General features: G+C 53.5%; 1 long non-coding RNA gene across 1 annotated transcript in view; it reads right to left on the bottom strand.

The window, feature by feature from the left end:
- Positions 1 to 4,320: 4,320 nt before the first annotated feature.
- LOC106729815 overlaps positions 4,321 to 20,958 on the bottom strand; it is a 32,882-nt gene continuing 16,244 nt past the window's right edge. Inside the window, exons 3-4 of the long non-coding RNA XR_001366223.2 lie at positions 7,702 to 7,785; positions 4,321 to 6,351 (exon numbers count right to left, since the gene is read on the bottom strand). This is a non-coding gene — a long non-coding RNA (uncharacterized LOC106729815). The remainder of the gene's footprint in view (positions 6,352 to 7,701; positions 7,786 to 20,958) is intronic.

Consider the following 20,958-nt stretch of genomic DNA (forward strand, 5'->3'; position numbering starts at 1 on the left):
GGCCCAGTGTTGTCACCTCCAAGGGGTGACTCCAACAGCCTCCTCCACTACTTGTGTCCCCACTTCCATGCTGGCAAAATGCAAACAGATTGTCACTTGTCTGAAACACTTCTATGGCGCTTCCTTGCCCCCGCAGTGAAGTCCAAGCTGGGGGCAGGAGTTGGGGGTGTTCTGCAGAGTCAAGGCCTTCCCACTCGCTGCCCCTTCCCCCGTGAGCACACTTCCCTTCTACCTAGTCTCCTGGCTACTTCCTTCTCGTTCCATGTACACGCTGCCTCCTCCAAGAAGCCCTCCTTGCTTCTGGCCAAGACCCTGCTATTCACATGGCCAGAGTCTGTCTCAGGCATGAGCTCTGTGCTCCGAGAGGACAGGACTGTGTCCATCTTGTCCTCCCCTGTGTCCCTGGGGCCCACTGCAGGGCCTGGCCTGCAGTAGGTGCCCACAGGTCTTTCCAGACAGTCTGCAGGGAGGGATGGGGAGTGACAGCCCAGGGAGCTGGTGGAGGCGCTGGGGTGCCTCTGCTCTTCCTCTTCTTCCCCCAGCCTCTCCAGGGCTCTTTCTGGAAGGGAGCTGGCCCTCGCTCCCAGCCACTTGCCCTCCACAGATCTCTGATGGCCCCATCCCACCCCACCGGCCCTGGGCCACATCCTTCCTCCCAGCCCTGGGCTTGGACCACAGGCCCAGACATCGCACTTAGATGTGAAGGATCAGGCCACAGATGGGTCCTGTTCACAGGTAGGTGCGAGTGTCTGGAACATGGCTCATCCTCTTTTTTGAGACCACGTCTTCCCCAGATTCCAGGAACATCCTGACTTTTGAGAAAGTGCAGCACATCGGGGAGGGTGGGGGAGACGTCTAGGGGCAGACAGGGCCTCCCTGGGTCTCCTGCCAACGGTGTGCTCTGAGTTTTCTTCGCCTTGTGGAAACCATGGCCAGCAGCCGGGTAGGCTGGGCCCAACAGCGCCTCGGGGCCGGGGGAAGGCTGGCCAGGTACGAGCCGGCCAGGGAGACTCTAGAATGAGAGGTCCCAGCCCGTGAAGGCCAGGCCTTTCCCCTAGGGTGCCCCTAGGGTGTCCTTGGTGTGCACATTGGGAACATGTGGTGGCTTCCAGGGTGTGAAAACCAGCCACCCCTGCCTTATGCCTCAAACTCAGACCAAATGCCCACCCCCTCACCTGCCCAAGCCCATCTTTGGTCCCAAGGCCCCTGGTGCCTCCTGTACACTGACTTCCTCATTCCTGCCCAGACACCCCTCGTCAGGGACTGTTCTTCACCTCTTCTTTCTGGATGTCGGCTGTGCACCTACTGGGTGCCAGCGCACTAGGGCTTGGGAGAACCAATGGGCAGGGCAGAGCCCCACCAGGCAGCCTACGTCCTGGCAGAAGAGGAACCCCGAGCCCTGTAAATATGCAAATGTGACGGGGAGACGGGGCATCGGAGGCCGCGAGCAGCGGGGGCCAGCGTTCTCTCTGCTTTGCTGAGCTCCGCCTAGCCAGGCCCGCTGCCTTTGTTTTTGTTTCTCACAGGGCTGGGCCCCAGCTGCTTACATATGCGTACACCTATGTTTTCAATAAACTTATTACTTTGCAAGTTTTAGATTTACAGAGCAGTTTCAGGCAGCAGCTTGTGTGCCCAGCACCCGGTTCTCCCATGGTCACACTGCATGCAATTTGTCACAACTAATGAGCCAACATTGATGCATTATTATATTTCTAATTTTTTATTGACGTATAGTTGATATACAGTGTGTTAGTTTCAGGTGTACAGACAGTGATTCAGTTATACATATGCATATACACATATTTATTCTTTTTCAGATTCTTTTCCCCGTTAGGCTATTACAAGATACTGAACACATTTCTCTGTGCTGTGCAACAGGTCCTTGTTTACCTGTTTGACATGGTGTGTATCTGTCAATACCAGACTCCTGATTTATATCCGCCCCCCTTCCGCTTTGGTAACCGTAAGATTTTTTTCTTTGTCTGTGAGGCTTTTTCTGTTTTTAAGTTCATTGGTCTCATTTTTTCAGATGCCACATGTAGGCATCATATGGTATTTGCCTTTCTCTGTCTCATTTACTTCACTTAGCATGATCATCCTAGGTCCACCCATGCCGCTGCAGGTATAGGGTATTATTTCATTCTATTCTGTGGCTGAGTAATATTTCATTGTATATATGCACCACATCTCATTCTTTTTGTCCTCATATCATATTTATTTTTCTTAACTGAAGTATAGTCAATTTACAATGTTGTGTTAGTTTCTAGTGTACAACATAGTGATTCGCTTGTATATATAAGTACGTGTATATATGTATATATATATTCCTTTTCATATTCTTTTTCGTTATAGGCTATTATAAGGTATTGAATATACTTCCCTGTGCTATACAGTAGGAACTTATTATCTATTTTATATACAGTAGTGTGTATCTGCAGATCTTGAAGTCCCAGTTTATCCCTTCCCACTCCCTTTCCCCCAGGAAACCGTAAGTGTGTTTTCTATGTCTGTGAGTCTGTTTCTGTTTTGTAAATAAGTTCATTTGTCTTTAGATTCCACATATAAGTGATACCATACGGTCTTTTTCTTTCTCTTTCTGGCTGATTTCACTTAGCATGACGATCTCCAGGTCCACCCATGTCTCTTCTTTTAATGGCCGAGTAGTATTCCATTGTATAAAGACACCACAGCTGCTTTATCCAGTCCTCTGTTCGCGGGCATTTAGGTTTTTTCTATGTTTTGACTATTGTGTATAGTGCTGCTGTGAACACTGGGTTGCATGTCTTTTTGAACTACAGTTTCCTCTGGATATATGCCCAGGAGTGGGATTCCTGGATCATATGGTAGCTCTATTTTTAGTTTTTTGAGGAATCTCCAACACTGTTTTCCATGACGGCTGCGCCAAACAGTGTAGGAGGGCTCCCTTTTCTCCATACCCTCTCCAGCATTTATCGTTTGTGGACTTTTTAATGGTGACCCTTCTGACCAGCGTGAAGTGATGCTTCATTGTCGTTTTGATTTGCATCCCTCTGATAATTAGCGATACTGAGCATTCTTCCCTGTACCTACTGGTGCTATTTGTACGTCTTCATTGGAGAAATGTTTGTTTAGGTCTTCTGCCCATTTTTTGATTGGGTTGTTTGTTTTTTTGTTACTGAGTTGTATGAGATGCTTGTATGTTCTGGAAATTAAGCCCTTGTCAGTTGCTTCGTTTGCAAATATTTACTCCCATTCTGTAAGTTGTCTTTTTGTTTTGTTTATAGTTTCCTTTGCTGTGCAAATGCTTATCAGTGTAATTAGGTCCCATTTGTTTGTTTTTGCTTTTGTTTCTATTGCCTCAGTATCAGGGAATGTTCTGCCTCTGTTCTCTTCTGGAAGGTTTATGGAATCTTGTTTTATATTTAATTCTTTGAGCCGTTTTGAGTTTACTTTTGTGTATATTGTGAAGGAATATACCATGTCTTTATCCAGTGGTCTGTCGATGGACACTCAGGCTGCTTCCACATCTTGGCTGTGAATAGCGCTGCTGTGAACACTGGAGTACATGCATCTTTTCTAACTAGAGTTTTCGTCTTTTCTGGATTTATGCCCAGGAATGGGACTACTTGATCACATATAACTCTATTTTTAGTTTTTTAAGGAACCATACTATTCTCCATGATACCTTATTATTAAGTGAATTCCACCCATTATTCTGGTCTCACTAGTTTTTATCTGATGCCCCTTTTCTGTTGCAGAATCCCATCCTGGACACCATGTGACACTTAGCTGCTCCCTCTCCTTCGTCCCTCTGGGCCTTGACAGTTTCTCACATATTCTGTTTCCCATGACCGTTGTAAGGAATGCTGGTATTTTGTCTGGGTCATGGGTTTGGGGGAAGCCCACAGATATGAAGGCCTTCTCATCACATCTTTTCAGGTCCACACTCATAACATGGCTCCGTCACTGCCGGTGAACCTGGTCCTCGGCTGTGACGTTCACTCTCCCTCTTGTCTACACTGGGCTCTGGAAGCAGGTGGCCACAGGCTGCCCAGACGTCAGGGCTGGGAGTCATGGCCCCCCCATGAATGGGATCTACATGAATTCTTCCAAGTTACCGACACTGGTGTGGTTTCATGGCTATTGTACACACTGGGTTGGGACCCAGCGCTACTTGGCTCATCAGACCGTCCCAGTCTGGGGCTCTGGGGCTCTTTCAGTGGCTCCCGTCCTTTGCCCCTGGTTTGTCTTGGGGGCACTTCTTGACTTTCTGTTGCTGCTCCACCCTCCGGACCCCCCCTGCAGCCCCTGTCCCAGCCCAGGAATAAGCTCTTTCACAAGGAGCCTGTTTCCTTTTATTGGAAAATGGTATTAGAAACCAAACTCAGTGTAGGGGGGTGCTTCCTGCTACTGGGCATCGTTGCTTCTCCGCCTTCTTTCCTGGACGGAGCTAGGAAACCTATGCGTGTACGTTAGCCCGTGAAGACACGCTGGCCACGCGGACACGTGGCCTGGTAGATACATTAGTCTGTGTAGATGCACTACCCATGTAGATACACCACCCATGTAGACATGCTGCTCTGGAACCATTTCTTCATCCATCCATCAGTCTCTATATGAAGCAACCTCTTGAGGGCTGGGCACCAGGCCACCCCCAGCCTGCTGAGCATCCGCCGCCCCCATACCTCCTGCCCGTGCCCAGAGTGTCCCATGAATTGTCAAGAAGTTGCTCTGCATTTGTGATAGATGTTTCAATTATTGAAGTGTCTGAATCTTTTTGTTCTGTCCACCCATTTGTCTGTCCGTCCACCCACCCACCCATCCATCCTCCCATCCATCCGTCCATCCTCCCATCCATCCATCCAGCAATCACTTGAATGCCCATTCTGCTCTTCATGCACAAGAAAGACAGGCCCTGCTCCTTGGGGTTCAGTGCAGTAGGAAGATGGGCATTAAGAAAACAAGCACATGGTTCCATGCTGTGATAAATACCATGAAGGAAGAGAGCAAACTGTGACGAGAGAAAGGGCAGTGGGGGCCTGACTTGGTCTGGGGTGGAGGAAGCAGGTGTCAGGGGACCCCCAAAGTATCAACCGTGAGTTAGAAGCAAACTGGGAAGGGCGGATGAGCCCAAATGCACACACACATGCTTCTAGGGTTTGCACAAGTGGAGCAGAGAAAGCTCTACAGGGAATGAACAGAGAGAAAGATGGCCACCTACTCGTTCTACGGATTTATTAGGCACCTACTGTGTGCCCCGCATGGAGACAGAAGCTGGAGAACACAGCACTCTGCACAGTGGGCAGCAAACAAGCATCCAGCACAGGGACCTGGATGAGGGGCCTGTGATGCCTGGTGAGGGCTGGATGTTGAGGGGCTTCCTAAAGGTGGGGAGGGCTGGCCAGGCCAAGTGGGCCACCAGGGTGACGATGAGAAGGCCCCCAGAAGGGGAGGAGCAGGCCCAGGTGCAGGCTGCAGACAGCTGCGGGCCGAAGAGCGGCGGGGGCCTCTGGGCAGCGGCAGACGCTTGAGGCCAAAGTTGAGGTGGGCTGTACTCCAGGCGATGGGAGACACTGTGGCCTGGAGCAGCGGAGCGACAGGCCGAGCTGGGCGGCCTTTCCCTGTCCCACGTCCTGCCCTGACACAGCCTGTGGGCGCAGCGCTTCTCAGAGCCTTCAGGAAAGCCTCCACCCAACCCTCTGAATCAAGCACAACAGGATTGGGGGGGGCCCTCCGGAAGGGTCCTTCATTGTCACTTCCCACAGGGCTGTGCCTAACGCCCCCTCCCAGCCCCACCCCCCACAGAGGCCGAGGGTGGCCCCAGGCCAGCATGGATGTCAGGGTGCTGGCACCCCTCTCTGCACCCTAGCATCTTCCAGGACCATAAACCAAAGAGCCTCCCTCCGCCGTCCTTCCCGCCCCATTCAAGCACGCGCCTGCTCTCCCAGCCCAAAGGCAGCGCCGGCCACTGAGGGAGCAGCCTCTGGACATGGGCCGGTGGGGTCTTGGCGCAGGCTCGGGGCACGTGGGGAGGAACTCGGTCCCAGCTCTGCCGCGGCCTCACGCATGAGGTGGGCCTGACATTCCAGCTTGCGAAGGCTTCTCTGAAAGGATGTCGCTGCCCTGACCTGTGTGCAGGTCAGCCCCCCCAGTTCTCGTCGAAGGCTGCAGATCAGAAAGGCGCTGGCAGCTCACCCCTAAGCAAAGCAGAAGGCGAGGCCTCCGTGGTCACAGGCATCACTAGGGCTGTCGCCGGTGCTCTGGCCATGTCCTGCCTCGTGACAGGCCTCCACAACAGAGCCACATGACTGACCCTGGGGAGTCCAGGCTGGCGGGACTGGGGCCCTTCTGCCTTGGCACTGTTGCTGCGGCCTAAAGGAGAGAGAGAACATCAACGAACCAGCCAGAGCTAGGAGAGGAGTCTGGTGCGGCCAGGGTGGGAGGGGTGCCAAGGACTCGGGCGGCTCTGACCCCCAGGGAGACCCCAGGCCCAGGCAGCCAGGCCCGGGGAGGGGGCGCAGGTCCGCGCCCACCTCCACCAAGGCCGCGGCCCTCGCTGGGCTTGTCACTACGCAGCAGCACAAGGTGTTCGCTCTACAGCTGCTCCACTGTTCATTTTTTACTTTTTATTTTTATTTTTCAAACAGATGGTCTGGAGTATCCTGCTTATCAACTGACATGGCCTGGCAGTAAGCTGGTACAGTAAATCCTTTTGTCTCGGGTGGTGATGGGCGGTGGGCGGCCACCATGAATTAATCAGACCATCTTAAAGAAGCCCAGCGGTGAATCGGAGGTAAGCTGTGACCAGGTATTTCTAAGAGGCTCCTTGCTGGGCCTTTATTCAAAGCTGGACGTGACTCAACTCTGACATTTGCAGATAACGCAATATCGAAACCCTTCAGAACGGCTGGGCTCTGGTGAAGGGCTGAACTCAGTCCTTGCCTCCCAAGACTTTGCTCTCAAATCTCTATTTGCTTAGCAAATCTTTCCCTCAGAAAGCAGGTTTAGGCTCCCATCAAGAAGAGGCTGAAGCACTGAGATTTCAAAGCAAGGAGGTGGCATTAATGAGGCTTGATGGCACCACAAAAAGTAGTGCCAGAGCTTCAGAGGGGACGCAGCAGCTGAAGGCTCCAAGGGCACTTGGAAGCAGAAAGGCTTGAGGTAGGGAGAAGGAGAAAAGGGGGAAAGGGTTAACAGGATAAACACCCCCCACACACATACAAGACACCCCAAGGTCACGCTCGGATGGTTCTTCAACCTGGTGTCCCTCTTCCAATGGCCAAGACATCCATCAGTGCAACTCAGATCGGTGGGCAATCTTTAGGCTGTTGTCTATTGTCAATTTAAGAGGAGCAGTCATGGATGTGAAAATGTGGCCCCTCTTCGGATGAAGGAGAGCAGGTTGTTAACGAAATGGGGTGGGTCGGGAGCTCCAAGGCCTTCTTCTGCGATGTGAGACAGGTCACCGGCCCAGAGCTGACTCCCTCAGGTCCCTCAGCCGGGCCAGGGCAGGGCGCAGGAAGCAGGCTTAGAGGGGACTTCTGTGAAGCCTTCCCATTGGCAGAGGAGGGGGCCCGAGCGGCGGCGCGCCCGCAGACCCCGCAGAGCTGGGAGGGGGTGGGGAGCCTCGCCGTGGCCGGGATGACAGGGCTGGTGGGGAGCCGTGCACTGTCTCTGTACCCGCCACACGGACAAGGAGCCCACATGGGTGATGTCACTCACCTGTAACCACGTGGCCAAGTCCAAGAGCAGGTCCAAGAGCTGTCCAGGCGGAGGGCCGTGGGAACCCTCGCCCCAGGGATTCTCCTGAGAAAGGGGCACCACCAGCGTCGTTACAACAGCTGCGCCACCTAGTGGCGAGGGGCTGGGGCACTTTGTGCCATGGCTCGAGCCCCAGGGAATGTCAATCACCCAAAAAAAGAGGCCGGGAGGGGCTCCAGTGGGCACCTGGGGGTGTCCAGGAGACCCCTTCACGGTAGACCCGCAGTGAGCGCCGGGCGCCCACCCAGCCCGCCCGGCTGAGCCCCAGGGCCAGCTGCTTCTGCTGGGGGTTGAGTGGCTGGAGAGGTGGCTCTGGGCAGTGACCTCTCCCAAGGATCACTCTCCTCACTGGCCAAAAACCCCAGAAAACCCAGAACACCCTGTCAAGAGGATGGAGATGAGCGGCCCCTCCAGAAGGGCCAGTGGGAGGGAGGGTACTGCCGAGGTCAGGCCACCACGCACCCAGCGTCTGCCCACAGCTTGCTGTCCCCCCAGTTGGACACCCCACCACAACTGCTGCTTCGCCCTGGGCCTCGCAGGCTTAGGGCCAGAAGGAAGCAGCTCTGAGGACGGGCTGAGCCCCAAAGGGATGAGGAAGGGTCCAGAAGAACTGGGGACCCTCTTCTACACCATCAAGAATAAGGCCTCAGAGGGAAATCCTACCCTAGACAGGCCGCCTCAAGAGGCAGACCCCAGCCACTGCAGCCACGACGGCACGTCAGTCACCTCTGACCCCTGTGATGCACTCATTAGCAGTGCTGCCTACCTCCCAAATCATCTCATCCTCTCCACCCACTGGGATCCAGCCAGGCCTCGCCTGAACCCATTGGGCCCTCCACTGCTCCTTCCTGCCTCCAACAATCTCTCCTCCACTGCAGCAGAGAGACTAGAAGACAGGGTTCAGGCACGGCTCAGACACCGCACCGCTTCTGGCACCCCCTCCCCATCACTCCCTGCAGCCAGGCTGGCCTCCCGCTGTCCGACAGGCCTCAGTAGGCTCTTCCCACGGCAGGCTCCTGACTCAGCCCAAGCACCAGCTTGGACCCCTCCCTGGGGCCCCCACCCCCATCCACAGGCAGCACTCAAAGGCCGTGGTTTGGAAGGTCGGCTCTGGAGCTTGACCCACCACCTGAGTTCAAATCTGGGCTCCACCACTTTCCAGCTGTGTGGCCTTGGGCAAATTGTTTGACCTCTCTGTGCCTCCGTTTCCCTGTGAGGTTACTGTATAGATTGAGTGAATTCATGTATTCACCTAGTATCTGGGATAGGGCAGGTACCACGAGACAGATCATGTAAAGAAGGAGCAAACACATCTGGAAGAGGGCTTCTCTGTGCCAAGATGGAGTCTGGGGCCCATGGGAGAAGACTCAGTTCTTCAAAAGAGGAGGGAGTTCATGCAGGTGGCCCTGAAGGCCCAGCCACGGTCATGGCTCCTTCCCAGGGGCCGGACAAGCAACAGAGAAGTCCGAGCTGCAGAGGATGAGGAGGAGATTCTGCATAGGAACAGGAATTAACTCAAGGGCTGCTTGCTGCCAGTCAAGGGTCTCAAGGGCCCCTAGAGAATCCCCACCACAGACCCGCCTCCCCTCCCCTCTTTGTGCCGAGGGGACACGCCCAGGTCTCGGACCTGCCCTGGCCTCCTTGGAGCCTTCCTAAGCCCCATCCAGGAACGGCTGAGAGGCCCAGAGAGGCAGATGCTGGTGTTACCGCGGTCATGGCCCTAACCCTGCTGCGTTTCTGTTCAGGCCACTGAGCGGCTGCAGGGGGAAAACTGGGCCACCCCGCTGGCCCCGGCCAAGGCCTTGGTGAAGGCTGGCTGCCCCTTCCTGGTCCAGGAGCCCAGGTCTCCCGGACCAATGTCACAGCAAAGTCAAGGAGGCCCGGCCAGCAGCTCAGAGGCTAAGTCCGATGGCCCTCGCTCCCTCTGAGATAAGAATAGCTGCACTTGAGTGCCGGGACAGCTAGTGCCAGGCCCTGCCCGGGGGTGAGGGGCAGGCCAGGTGACAGCGCGGTGGCGGGTCTGCGGCTCGCCAGCAGCGGGCGGCCGCCTCTCGGCTTCCGGGGACTGGCGGGCCCAGACACCTGGAGGTTCCTTCCCATGGGCCAGGAGAAGCCAAATCTCCAAAGCTTTTGCTAAAATCTGCTCACACCTAAACGTTGGCCGCTATCATAAGTCAGAACTAAAAAATAAAATCAAACGCCGCCCGTGTCTGGGTGGGATCAGCCCCAGCACCTTCCAACGCCACACGCAAGGGTGCGTCCACAAGGTGAGTTTTTGTGTTAACCACAGCAGCGGTGCTGAGGGGCCTAACCTCCAGGAGCCTGTCCCTTCCAGGGAGGGGAGGACCCGCCCGGCAGATAAGCGGCCGCCCCAGGGGCACGGGAAGGACAGCGGGGTGCCGAGGCTGGCCGGCAGTTCTGTTCTGCACCAAACCCCAGGGCCTGAGCCACAGGCTGCATCCCCACCCTGTCCCTCTGGGCTGGGAGCTCGGCCCTGCTGACCTCCAACTCCAGACCTGCCCTTGGCGTGGCCCCAGCCCCGGGCACCTGCTCAGAGCCCTCACCTGCCCTCCTGGCCGCCCTCCGCACCTCCAGCTCACTCAGGCGGCCCACCCCCTCCCCGTGCCTCCTCACTGGGCTTCACGCACTGGGCTTCTTCCCAGACGCTAATCCTGCCCAGCGCTCCTGACCATCCTAGCCCTCCAAATCCCCCTGCCCCTCGATCCTGCGCCAACTCAGCTTCTACTCGTCCTGTGACATTTAAAAATATCTGTCCAGCCTTGGCATATAGAACCCAATACCCCCAGCTGTTTAAATACCACTGCCTCGCGCGGCCCGCACATGCCTCCACTTCCAGTAAAAGCGTAAGCTGACCCAGCACACAGGGCCCGCTGAAGCCTCTGCTCCATCCCGCCACTCTGAATTTGGCTCCTTCATCAAGTGTCCTGTCAGCGCAGGCCCCCACCCTGCAAGGTGAAGACAGGCGTGGGCTCAGGGCCTCTGAGCGGCAGGGCAAGGCGCGGGTCGTCTGTGTGCCCGGGACACGGGAGCACATGTCCGGAGCATGGTGTGGTGTCTGCCACAGCTGTCCCTCTGCTCTCCCGTCTCTGACCCCAATGGGCCCCACGGACCTGCTCTTAATATAGCACCGAGAGGCCCGGCAGCTGGCTGCGGCAACATCTTTCCACATGAACGGTGACAACTGACATCACACTGACTTGGGTCCTGGATGTTCCAAATGTGCATTCTCCTAGGAAGACCATAGCTGAGGTCTGCCTGGTCACTACAAACGCATCCACTTTGCTTTGGGAATGGGGGAAATCGCCAATGATCAATGCGGGAGACTTTAAAAGGGGGCCCGAATGATGAATGGTGGCTTGAAGAGACTCCTGGGGCTCACCAAGTAAGGGGCTACTCCCCCAGTGAGGGTCCCCTGGGTCTGTGCGGTGACTAAATGCTTCGTGGGTAAGAGGAAGGGAGAGCAGGGACCATGACTCTGACTTGCTCTCCCCGGGGCGGGGGATGAGGGCAGCTTCAACAGATCCCAAAAAACTCAGAAAAAGTGGGGGTAAAATGATATGATTTTGGGGATTTAGATGCTTCAAAGGACACCCAGAGAAAAGGTGGGGATGACAGAGGGAAACAGTGCAGGGGCTGATGTGCTGGGGCCCTCGGCCTCATCTCACCTCCACGTGCTTGGAAATTTCCCTAACAACAAGTTTAAAAATATACACATGGGAAATAATATTCAGCGGAAATTTGCTGAGGGTCTAGTGTGTGCTAGAACTCTTCTGGGCACTTGTCAGTTTACACAAAAACAAGAGACAAGAGCAGAGCCCGGCGGCCGGCTGTAGTGGCGTGGCCGGAAATCCATCCCCTTTGGCCATGGCACGGCAGGTCCAAGCCCCACACGCCCTGGATTTGTGTTAAATGTCCCATTCCACTGACCCCTGGAGATAGTCTGAACACATACCTTTAAAATGTAGAATTTAAAATTACTACAAGGAGCCCTGTAACTCCCCAGCCAACCCAAGAAAGCACAGAGCCAATAACCTCACCGCCCAGAACACCCCGCTCCCCTCCTGGCCCACCTTCTCCGCCAGAGGTGAAAAAGACACCCCTGGGCTTCATCCTGCGCTCGTCGTGAACCTCAGTGTAGCTGCTCGTGTACATCATGGCTCAGTTCTGCCTGCTTCTGAACTTTCGGAAAAGTGTATCCTACCGCCTGTCTGAATACATACTTTTAGGCACAGGCTCTTTTCTGGAACTTTCTAGCAACCAATCAAGGACAGAGAGCATGATGGAAGAAAAGACCCACTCCCCCAGCGAATCCCTGGAAAAGCCCCGCATGAGGAAAGGCTGCAGCGGGAGCGGGAGGCGCGCCCGCCAGAAGTGAGTGGCCTGGGCTCGGCCTCCGCTGTGGGGGACACGGCCCTGCTGAGGCCAAGGGCACGGAGGGTGGGCAGGGAGCATCGCTGATAAGCCTGTTTCTTGGCTGCGTCTGCACACAGAAACATGTGAAGTGATGGCAAATGTCATGGTAAAGGCAGATCAAGACAACTACATCTGTCGATTTATTATTAGAAGGCAAATAGCAGGGAAAGAAAATACGCCCCAAGTAATTCAGGCCTGTTGGACACCCTAGGCCGCAGCCGGCTGGAGCCGGAGGCCTTGCGGCCACACCTCAGCTAGGAGTGCCTCGCCAGACACTGCGGTCAGAGTCTGACTGGTCCCCTCCGATGGAAAAGAATCAAAGGGAGGAGGACGGGGCTCTGCACATAAAGGGGAACCTGTCGCAGCATCCCCCGGGGCCCACGCGAGCATCTCCCCCGCGGGTGCCGAGACGGGGCCCCTCACCATCCGCTGCGGAGGAGGGGCAGCTGGACCAGGTCAAGGTGATGCCCAAGGCAATTCCAAGGGGCCGCGCTGTCTGTTTTAAGAGCTACATCTGTTTTCTTGTGTATTTAAAACTCCATAGCTGACAGGGGAGGTCCAGCTCGGGGGCAGAGCGCGTGCCTAGCACGCCCAAGGCCCTGGGTTGGATCCCCAGCACCTTCAGTAAATAAAAAATGATAATAAAAATAAATAAATAATCCTAAGCCCCCCCAAAAGCCTCCACAAACATACATAAAAAATACTTAGCTGAGAGCCAAGTGATCCGGGATAATCTTCCTTTAAAACCGAATTCATTTACGTGAAGAAAACAAGTCAATTCAAAGAGAACCATTAAGTGGCTGTGTGCGGGAGCGTGGCAGAACCGTGAGGGCAGCGCAGGAGCACCTCAAGTCTGAACAGATAAGCTCCGTGTTTCTAAGAGCCAGTAACTTTTTTCCCCCTAATTTCTGTACCTTTTGGCTCAGGGAAGTTTTGACTTTATTCTCTGCGTAAAACAGGCCCTTCTGCACCCTAGGCCACCCACCCCCAGCCCGGCCCACGTCCTCCCTGCTCCCTAAGGCCCTGTGTTTCCAGGCGCTTCGAAGGCTCTGCAGGCCCAGGGCCCCCGCAGCTGCTGCTGAAGAACGCCCCCAAACATCGGGGCTGCTGGGCTCAGCTCTCTGGTCAGGAACCCCCGGGGAGGTCTCAGGAAAGCTCCCGCCTTCTCTCCTGACTTGGCTCTTTTCCTGGAGTTTCCGTGATGCTTCAGAAAGAAGCGCAGCGGCGCAAGCGGCCCTCTCCAGGCGGGTGGCTCACCCGCCGTCACAGGTGCCCCACCGGAGACCCTGCCCTCATCACACGGGAGTCCACTCTAAAAGTCCTGGGGAGCTACTCTCTTTTAAACATACTAAAAATAATAATTATATTAATGTTAATTGCATTATCTCATTTACTTACATATTTCTAGTGTCATATTACTACTAACAGTATTATTTTTATTATTATGGAAAAGCCAAGGTGCCCAGACAGCCAGTTTGCCAGCAAAGTCCTGGTTTACCTGCCATCCCAGCATCCCCTCCAGTTAGCACTGCCTTCCACACTCACAATGTCCCGGCTGGATGACAAATTCTGCGGTAATTCTCGTCACACATCATGACTACCTCGTCTGCGCCTGCAGAGTAGGGCGGGGAGCAGGGGAGGACAGGGACTGCGATTTCCAAGGCTGGACGGCATTCCTTCAATTGCAGCCATTCCCAACTTAAACCGCCCAGACCTGGGGTTGGAACAACAGGAGGTCTGCCACCCAGCTTCAAAACGGTCAAATGATAAGGGAGCGCCGAGCTCTCGGATGGGCACCTGCAGCAGCAGCTTCAATGGTGCTGTTTCTACAAGAGCTCGGTTACCTTCATGAAGAACCCAAAAAAAGGCTCTTCGGTTCACACTCAGCCTCTTCTCAGATCTTTCAGTGGTTTTCCCACCACCTGTCTTCACGACAGAGCTCTGAAACGCACTTCACTGAAGTTTACCTTCTATTCTTGACCGGTTGGAGACAAGGATGATGAAGCCAAGGTCACGGCCCCACAGACCCAGCCCCCAAGCTCTCTGCTCCCAGCCTGAGGAGGTCTGGGTGCTGGCAGGGCTCCCGCTCTTGGCCAGAGGAACAGGGTGGTGTAGCAGGTGGGGGACACTCACGTACTGCTGATGAAGACAAACTGGTGGCCTTGTATCGAAAGGGCAGCAGAGCCAAAGCCCCTTGTGTACCTGTGACCCATCTGACATCGACCTGTGAGGAACCCCTGCACACAGGTGCACAGAGGCACGTGCCTGGACAGGGGCCAAGCGGGGGAGTGACTGTCAGTGGTCTTCTGTTCACACCACAGGCGACAGGTGGCAATTCAGAGGAGCCCAGCAGAGCACATGTGAACCGGCACAGAAGGGTCTCCAAGATACGCAGCCGAGTGAAAAACCACTAACTACTTGTGTTTTTCAAAGAAACATTTTTCTGTGGAAACTGGCCAGCAGGTGAGGTCGGTAGCCGCGGGGGAGGTGAAGATGCAGACAGGCTGGTGGCGGGTCGTGAAAGCAGACCTCGGCCTTAAGCTCTAGCCAGTGCTTTTAACTTCTGATGTAATGTAGCTACTTCCTTGATTCCACATGTAGTTCTACATTGCATTTTTTAAAGTAATGGCAGGACAAGCTGATGGTGTGTCCTTGGTCTCATGGAGCAGACACCTTGAGAAAGAGGCTTTCTCTTTCTTGTACCTAATTCCCATATTTTGGGGAAGAACTTTAAGTAGTAAATGCTGCTTTTGGAGTCAGCTGGATTTTTGAATAACTGGCAGAAAAAGCGAGTGTCACCAAATTATCTTAGCTTCCCCCTTGCCTGAGCCTGTCCTGGCCACCGGGTGGCTCTGCCAGGCCTGGCTGTTCGGGGCAAGGTATGGTTCTATTTCCAGCTCCCCAGACACTCCTGGCCAGCTTTCGCTCTGCTCTTTCTTTAATAAGGAGCCGCAGAATGTCAGTTCTAAAGTGATCAAGAAAAGAATGTGAAGCTGTGAGCTGCCCATTTGGATGCTGACAAAAAATAGATCTGACATCCAGGAGGTGACATCTGAGCCGTTGGCTCAAGTTCTGTCCCTCCACAAAGATTGTCCACTTGGTGGAATGAAAAAGGCACTGATCTGGGACCACAAAAAATTCAGTCTCAGAGACGGTTTGAGCCACTGACTAGCAAGCCCAACCCCTCCTCTGAGCCTCAGTTTCCTCCTCGTACAGTGAAGGAGCCAAGACTCCATCTCCCAAATCCCTTCCAGCTCTGGGATGACCAATCCACAAGGACGTGGGTTAGAAACTCAACTCGGTGTCCCTCCCTTGGACCTTCCTTACTGCTAGACCTTTTCTGCTTCCCCTGCAGCCCCCCAGTGACCTCTAGACCCATAACCTCTTTCTGCCAGTCGATTCTTCCTCATGCATGGTCCAAAGGCACTTCCACCCCAGCCCTGAGGTGCAGGGCAGGACTCATGGTCACCTCTCATTCTGCTCACCGCATCGGAACTCAAAGTCTCCTGCCCCCCGCCCTCCTCGAGCCCAGTGAAAGGCACTGACTTCATCCAGTCCTGCCTGGCTCTTGCCCACCACCAGCCAAGGCCCCACATCCACGGTGTCACCGGGCCTTGTTAGTCAGTCTCCTCAGTAACACTCAAAGCCACTCTCACCACCACCAGTTTTATGTATTTCTAGAACCAACCACTTCCCTAGACCCAGCCACCACTGTCTCCATTCCCTTCAAATTCCACCCCCCTACCCTGCGGCCAGAGAGAATTTTGAAGTGGACAACTTGATGATGGAACCGAGTGCCCATGAGGACAGGGCTCCCAGTGTCCCAGACACAATACAGGCTACATTTGGTCAAGGCCCTCCGTGGCGGCCCCTCCAGACTCATCTCGCCCGGTTCTGCTGGCCCTCTGCTGCTGGCATCACCCCATTCTGCCACAGGGCCTGTGAACACACTATTCCTGCGCCTGGAACGGTGCCGCTGTCCTCCCCCGCCCCCGGCGCCACAAGCTCATCCTTCAGTTCACAGCTCAAGTGTGCACATATCACTTTCTCAGGAAAGTATTCCCTGACATGCCCCAACCCAGGGCAGCTTCCTTCGCAGTATACTCTGGAAAAAAAAACCTTTCTTTTCCAATGCTCTTAGCTCAGATTGTAATGAGAACCTCCTTCATGTGATGATTCATTATTTCCAGATTCCCCTACTGAATGCTCTGAGTGGAGAGACACAGTCTGATTTAGCTCATCTTCACATTCCTGGTGCCTGGCACAATGTATGGCCCATAGCAGGGATCAGCACACTTCTCGAGATCTAACCATGGCTTCTAAGACCACCAAGAGACATCAAAAGGCCACTAAGAGATAAAACCCAACTTGACCAGCCTCTCCAACTTTCCGTTAGGTTCTTTCTGCCCACTTGGGCTCCTCCCAATCCTCCCCATCACTCTCCTGCTCCTTGGCCTTTACCACCGTCACCATCAATGACCACCACCACCACCATCACCATCAATGACCACCGCCAACTACCACCACCACCACCACCACCAGCATCAATGGCCACCACCACCACCATCACCATCAATGACCATTGCCAACTACCACCACCACCACCACCAATGGCCACCACCAGCACCACCGTCAACATCAATGACCACCACCACCATCAATGACCACCGCCAACTACCACCACCACCACCATCAATGGCCACCACCAGCACCACCGTCACCATCAATGACCACCACCACCACCATCACCACCACCATCAATGACCACTGCCAACTACCACCACCACCACCAATGGCCACCACCAGCACCACTGTCACCATCAATGACCACCACCACCACCATCACCATCAATGACCACCGCCAAGTACCACCACCACCACCACCACCATCAATGGCCACCACCAGCACCACCGTCACCATCAATGACCACCACCACCACCATCACCACCACCATCACCATCAATGACCACTGCCAACTACCACCACCGCCACCATCACCACCACCATCAATGACCACCGACATCAGTGGAGCTACCAGTTTAATAGCTCAGTACCAGTTTGTTTGTGTCCAACCATTGCTAGGCACTTCCTGTTCCTTTCCTCATTTGATCACCTCCACAAGCCTGGAAGGCAGTTTTAAGCCCCAGAAGGGCTTTATTTTGCAATTGCAGAGGCAGGAGACCAGACAGGTAATGCCAATGGTTAGCTATGAAGCAGAAGGAAGCAAAGACGCATATCCAGGCCCACTGGGCCCGTAACTGGCTTTTCCCCTCTCATCCCAGCCTTTTCGTGAGTTCCTCTCACAGGATATCATCTTGTTTCCTTTTAAAACCCACCAAAGTACTGTCAGAGAAGAGACAGTAAGAGAAAATCCCTTTGAAGAAAAGAAATGCAGTGCAGGTCCCCACATGCATCCGTCTCACTGAGAAAAGGAGCACAGACTCCCATCCCTCACACTCCAGAGAACACGCGGGCGGCGCATGAGGAACGAGGAGGAAGCCAGAACAGGACAAAAGGAGGAATAAAACACCAGCCTGACTAAGCCATAAGGCCACCTAGAAGAGCGCCAAAGGATAAACAGACAATTATTTTAAAATAAAAGAAGCCCAGAATTACCAACTATCACAAGACTGGGACATCCAAAAGGACACGAGCTAGAAGTTTCCGATTTGGGGATTTCAGACGATGCTAAAGCTTCCAGATGGGTGTGGAGTAACAGCCTGGGCTGCCGAACAGCTTCACACGCGAAGTCAAGCTGTTTAAAAAATTAAATAAAAATCAAATTTTAAGAAACCCTTTTAAAATCCTCTAAAACCTTAAAACAAAAATTCCAAATTACTATCTTTTGTCATTGAAAGAGAAATGATGCTGAAATACTAAAAAGCAGGGAGCTTTTACAGCCTCCATATCAAGACAGGTCCCTTCCTGAAATAAATTTAACCTGATGAAAACCCCACGGCATCATCTTTATTTTTCCCATTTCACTGCGAATTGGCATTTGGCAACCACTGACTTAGCTCAGCCCTCTCCCTTGGGCAGGACTTCCACAGCCTCCACTTAGTCCTCCCACAGCCTCCACTGAGTGTCTGCCTGCCCAGGCTACCAGCTGTCTTATAAACCAACCAATTCCAAAGGTGGCAGAATATGATTTAAAAAAAAAAACCACAAAAATCAATACCATTCAGATAAACACATAATAAACAGCCTGAAAATGCAACAAAAAAGGAAGGCCCATCCCCAACTGCAACCAATGTATCAAATACTTGGGAAACATATGATATATATTCACATACCAAACTCCATATATTATATATCTGAATTATATAAAGAAAACTAAATCCTTAATGGGACAAATAGAAACGCCAATAAATGGAGAGTGCATGCTTCTTGATCAAGGCTAAACACGGGGAAAAAAATTTAAAAAGACAGTATTTCACAACTTAACTTGTAGATTGGATTCAGTTCCACTCTAGGCATCACCAAGGTCATTACAGAACTTGATGAGAATGATTCTTAAATTGTATAGAAAAATAAATGGGCAAAACTATCAGAGAGTTTTGAGATGATATGCAGTTAAGAAGGCTCTGGCGCCAGCAGATCTTAGAACAGAGTATGAAACCATGATCGTTAAAGCTGGAAACCAACCAGAACGCTGAGGAGGACGCCACCACTTAACAGAAAGAGCAGGAATGAACCAGCCATCAGCTGAAACCGCACATGACCCACACTGCGCCACACCAGGCTGAGGACAGACAGATGTTTTTCAAAACCTTCTTGTCTCAGTTGTGAATGGGAAGTTTTACAGGTTTTTCAAACTAATTAAGCAACATCAGAAAATTGCAAAGTGACAAAGATGGCACTTCTTTGACAATCTGAAAAAACCTTTCTAATTCCTGTGTATTTTTCTAGAGTCATCCCCAGTCCTACCACCTCACTCCTGGGCTGCTCAGAGCCCAGAGCACAATTTGGAATTCATCAGTTTCATCTTGTTCTCTAATTGTGAAGGGAGAGTGGGGTGAGGGAGGTGCTGGGAGCGGGCGTGCGAGAATCTTCTGGGCTCCTTGGTCAGGAGCCCCAGCCCCCCTGCCCAGCAGCCAGCAGGCCCCACGCAGATGTCTTGACGGTCTGGCTCCCTAACTCCGTGGCTTGTTCTCGACGGCAGTTACGACCGAGGTCCTCACTTGCCACAAAGCCAATCAGACCACAATGATCTGGAAACACAAGTCTCCTCTCACTCTTCCTCCTTCCCTCGCAGGTAAAGAGCTGGGAGGGAGGTAACAGCTGTTTTAGAAATTTCTAGACCCTCAAAGGGAAAAACTCCCAATTTAAAATGATTTTTAGTAAAAAAAAAAAAAACACAAAAAACGGATGGAGGTGAGAGGGTCCTAGAGTCATCACTAGCCTGAGCTAAAGAATGAGCTTTCATTTCTGACTTGCGAAGACCTGTCCTTTTATTCTCATAGTTGCATGACAATTTCTTTGTCCTGGGCGGTTCGTGTCTGCCCCTGAGCCCTAGTAGGCTCTGCGTTATCCTGGCCCTGGTGGTGACCTGTTCATCATCTGACCCAACATCTCAGGAACCTCATGCATGAGGAAAGAAGGGAGGAGGCCGCCTCTGGACACAGGAAGCAGAGGTGGCCATGGAACTGCTGACTGTGAGCTGTCTCAGAGCATCCCCCACCCCTGCCTGGCTGACGGGTCCCACAGCCTCGGGGAGGGGTGGGCACAGACCCTCACACCTGTGTGGGCAGGAGGGACCATCCCCGCCTGCCTTCTGGAAAAACAAAGCTGAGTGCAAATAACAAACAAATACCTTAGAATCCTCTAAATGCGAAGCAATGCTACAGTGAATGTGGCTGATTCCCCCAGTTATGAGGATGGACTGATTACGGAGCCCAGAGTCATTTGCCTGAAGATAATTGCCTCAATTCTCCACTTCACTTTGCACACATAGAAATAGTCCCAATCTACCAGAGCCTCAGTGACTAGACACGTAAAATTGGTCTAATCATATCTTGAAGAGCTGGAGCTGAAAGGATTTCTATGAACACGAGTCTGAACCATGACACCAGTCAGACTCTCCCTCCAGGCCCGCTGCTACCCTGCTCCCCCACCAAGTCTGAAGGGGTGAGTCAGCCCCTCAGCAGACAAGATCAAAACAACTTGGAGGCCCTCTGTCAGTGCTGGAGGTGGGAGGACAAGGTGGGACGGCCAGGATTGCTGGCTGAGAGGGAAAGCACGAGCCGGAGGACTGTCCCGAGGGCTGAGTCGTCCTCCGCAATCAGCCGTGTTCTCGCCCACGGCCCAGCGTACAGGAGGGGCTGCTGCGCCTGGCACAGGGCGCATCTGAGACCAGGATCACCTAGGCTGTGGGCAGCTTTGGACACTGACGTCCCCATGGGCCATGGAAAGCAACAGACAGGCTCAGTGTAAGCTGGGCAGGCTACAGAACCCAGTCCCCATTTCTCCAGGGCAAAGCTAGGCAGATACCAGGGTCCAGACTGTAGACCAGGGACCACATGAAAGCTGAGAGTTGGGGTCAAAGCGAGAAAGGGAGGCATCATGCCCGAGGAGGACCTGTATGCCCACACTCACGCTTTGCCTGAGGGAGGGGCCTTCCAGGTGCTTCCTGTTGGATCGGGAGCCTAGAGATGCTCCTCCCATGACAGAGTAGGTAGGTAGGCAGGCAGGCAGATGTTGGGGTGCTGGGAGAACCTCAACAGAGCACAGAGCCAAGGGAAAGGAAGGGCCGCTCCTGAGAAGACGGCCCCGAGCAGCTCTGT

The sequence above is a fragment of the Camelus ferus genome, chromosome 19 (genome assembly GCF_009834535.1).
Source record: "Camelus ferus isolate YT-003-E chromosome 19, BCGSAC_Cfer_1.0, whole genome shotgun sequence".
NCBI classification, from domain to species: domain Eukaryota; kingdom Metazoa; phylum Chordata; class Mammalia; order Artiodactyla; family Camelidae; genus Camelus; species Camelus ferus.